Genomic DNA, 3,535 nt, shown 5'->3' with positions numbered 1-3,535 from the left:
TACTAGCGATCACTGCCAGAAGATGTTATAGCGATCAACATGAGACAGAGATGTTATAGGATCACTGACAGAGATGTTTATACGCGATCACTGACAGAGATTGTTATAGGATCACTGACAGAGATTGTTATAGCGATCACTGCAGAGATGTTATATAGCGATCAACACTGACAGAGATGTTATAGCGATCACTGACAGAGATGTTTATAGTGATCACTGACAGAGATGTATGGCGATCACTGACAGAGATTTATAACAGCGATCACTGACAGACGATGTTTATAGCGATCACTGACAGAGATGTTTATAGTGATCCCTGACAGAGATGTTATAGCGATCACTGACAGAGATTTATAGCGATCACTGACAGAGAATGTTATACGAGACCGATATCTGACAGAGATGTTTATAGCGATCACTGACAGAGATGTTTATAGGCGATCACTGACAGAGATGGTTTATAGCGATCACTGACAGAGATGTTTATAGGCTCGATCGAACTGACAGAGATGTTTATAGCGATCACTGACAGAGATATGTTATAGTGATCACTGACAGAGATGTTATAGTGATCACTGACAGAATGTTATACGGATCAATGACAGAGATGTTTATAGCGATCACTGACAGAGAATGTTATATAGCGATCACTGACAGAGATGTTATGACGATACATGACAGAGATGTTATAGCGATCACTACAGAGATGTTATATGCGATCACTGACAGAGATGTTATAGCGATCACTGACAGAGATGTTATATAGCGATCAACTGACAGAGATGTTTATAGCGATCCACTGACAGAAGATGTTACTGTTGATCACTGACAGAGATGGTTTACTAGGATTTTATTGATAAGAGATTTATAGCGATCACTGAAGAGATGTTTATAGTGATCACTGCAGAGATGTTATAGGATCACTGACAGAGATGTTATAATAGCGATCACATGACAGAGATGTTTATAGTGATCACTGACAGAGATGTTATAAGGTGACTCACTGCAGAGATGTTATAGACGACACTGACAGAGATGTTTATAGCGATCACTGACAGAGATGTTTATAGCGATCACTGACAGAGATGTTATATAGCGTTCACTGACAGAGATGTTATAGCGTAGCGATCACTGACAGAGATGTTATAGCGATCACTGACAGAGATGTTTTAAGCGTATCACTAAGAGATGTTTATATAGCGATCACTGACAGAGATGTTATAGGCGATCACTGACAGAGATGTTTATACGTGATGCACTGACAGAGATGTTTTATAGCGATCACGATGACAGAGATGTTATAGCGATCACTGACAGAGATGTTATAGCTGATCACTGACAGAGATGTTTATAGTGATCATGACAGAGAGGATGTTATAGCGATCACTCGACAGAGAGTTATCGAATCATAAGAGATTGTTTATACAGGATCACTGACAGAGATGTTTATAGGATCACTGGATCAGAGATATATCGACACGACAGATGTTAAATTAGCGGATGCATGGGACAGAGATGTTGATATAGTGATTACCTGACAGAGATGTTGGAATGATGTTAGCGATCACTGACAGAGATTTTATGCGATCACTGACAGAGATGTTTATAGGATACATGACAGAGATGTTATGGATCACTGACAGAGATGGTTATATGCGAGCGGATGTGAATTACTGTATACTCTCTAAATTAATACAGTGAACTGGGATGTGAATTACTGTAAACTCTCTAAATTAATACAGTGAACTGGGATGTGCATCAAGTCAGAAAAGCATCGTACTTGGCTTAAAGAAGTACATAATTTTATTATGAATAAGATAAGTATTATTCTACTTGGCTTAAAGAAGTATATCATTGTATTATGACTGAGCGAAGTATTGAACAGATGTCTATCGAACAGACTTCGGTCTCCTTTAGTTAAGGCCTCAGAATCACCATGACAACTCATCGCCACTCCAAATTAATGCAATATTATAACTTCAAAAGGATTAAATACAGTTGAAGTCAGAAGTTTACATACACTTAGGTTGGAGTCATTAAAACTCGTTTTTCAACCACTCCACACATTTCTTGTTAACAAACTATAGTTTTGGCAAGTCAGTTAGGACATCTACTTTGTGCATGACACAAGTCATTTTTCCAACAATTGTTTACAGACAGATTATTTAACTTATAATTCACTGTATCACAATTCCAGTGGGTCAGACGTTTACATACACTAAGTTGACTGTGCCTTTTAACAGCTTGGAAAATTCCAGAAAATGATGTCATGGCTTTAGACATTTCGAACGTTTGACCCAAGTTAAACTATTTAAAGGCAATGCTACCAAATACTAATTGAGTGTATGTAAACTTCTGACCCACTGGGAACGTGATGAAAGAAATAAAAGCTGAAATAAATAATTCTCTCTACTATTATTCTGACATTTCACATTCTTAAAATAAAGTGGTGATCCTAACTGACCTTGGACAGGGAATTTTTTACTAGGATTACAAGTCAGGAATTGTGAAAAACTGAGTTGAAGTGTACTTGGCGAAGGTGTACGTAAACTTCCGACTTCTTCAACTGTATATACAGTACATCCTGTTTCAACAACACATAATTAAATGTTTGGAGGACCATCGTGATGTGTGTTTACCACTAACGGTGTTTGTTCGTTACATAGAGCAGGCTGTATGTTTGGAGGACCATCGTGATGTGTGTTTATCACTAACGGTGTTTGTTACATAGAGCAGGCTGTATGTTTGGAGGACCATCGTGATGTGTGTTTACCACTAACGGTGTTTGTTTAAGCTAGAGCAGGCTGTATGTTTGGAGGACCATCGTGATGTTGTGTTTATCACTAACGGTGTTTGTTTACATAGAGCAGGCTGTATGTTTGGAGGACCATCGTGAATGTGTGTTTTATCACTACGGTGGTTTGTTCGTTAACTAGACGCAGGCTGTATGTTTGGAGGACCATCGTGATGTGTGTTTACTAACTAACGGTGTTGTTCGTTACATAGAGCAGGCTGTATGTTTGGAGGGACGCATCGTGATGTGTGTTTACCACTACAGGTGTTTGTTTACATAGAGCAGGCTGTATGTTTGGAGGACCATCGTGATGTGTGATTTATCACTAACGGTGGTTTGTTCGTTACATAGAGCAGGCTGTAGTTTGGAGGACCATCGTGATGTGTGTTTACCACTAACGGTGGTTTGTTCGTTACATAGAGCAGGCTGTATGTTTGGAGGACCATCGTGATGTGTGTTTACCACTAACGGTGTTTGGTTACATAGAGCAGGCTGTATGTTTGGAGGACCATCGTTGATGTGTGTTTACCCACTACAGGGTTGTTAGCATAGAGCAGGCTGTAGTTTGGAGGACCATCGTGATGTGTGTTTACCACTACCGGTGTTGTTACATAGAGCAGGCTGTATGTTTGGAGGACATGTGATGTGTGTTTACCACTAACGGTGTTTGTTACTAGAGCGGCTGTATGTTTGGAGGACTCGATGTGAGTGTGTGTTTATCACTTAAGGTAGTTCGTTCAT

The 3,535-nt window shown here is 39.3% G+C and overlaps 1 long non-coding RNA gene across 1 annotated transcript in view; it reads right to left on the bottom strand.

The window, feature by feature from the left end:
* The window catches only part of LOC139027154 (uncharacterized), a 3,484-nt gene extending 181 nt beyond the window's left edge, over positions 1-3,303 (bottom strand). Inside the window, exons 1-2 of the long non-coding RNA XR_011479200.1 lie at positions 3,190-3,303; positions 1,682-2,843 (exon numbers count right to left, since the gene is read on the bottom strand). This is a non-coding gene — a long non-coding RNA (uncharacterized lncRNA). The remainder of the gene's footprint in view (positions 1-1,681; positions 2,844-3,189) is intronic.
* Between the last annotated feature and the right edge of the window lie 232 nt (positions 3,304-3,535).

This window comes from Salvelinus sp. IW2-2015, unplaced genomic scaffold (assembly GCF_002910315.2).
Source record: "Salvelinus sp. IW2-2015 unplaced genomic scaffold, ASM291031v2 Un_scaffold7783, whole genome shotgun sequence".
NCBI classification, from domain to species: Eukaryota; Metazoa; Chordata; class Actinopteri; order Salmoniformes; family Salmonidae; genus Salvelinus; species Salvelinus sp. IW2-2015.
The sequence above is the reverse complement of the archived record's forward strand: the minus strand, read 5'-3'. Positions and strand labels throughout refer to the sequence as shown.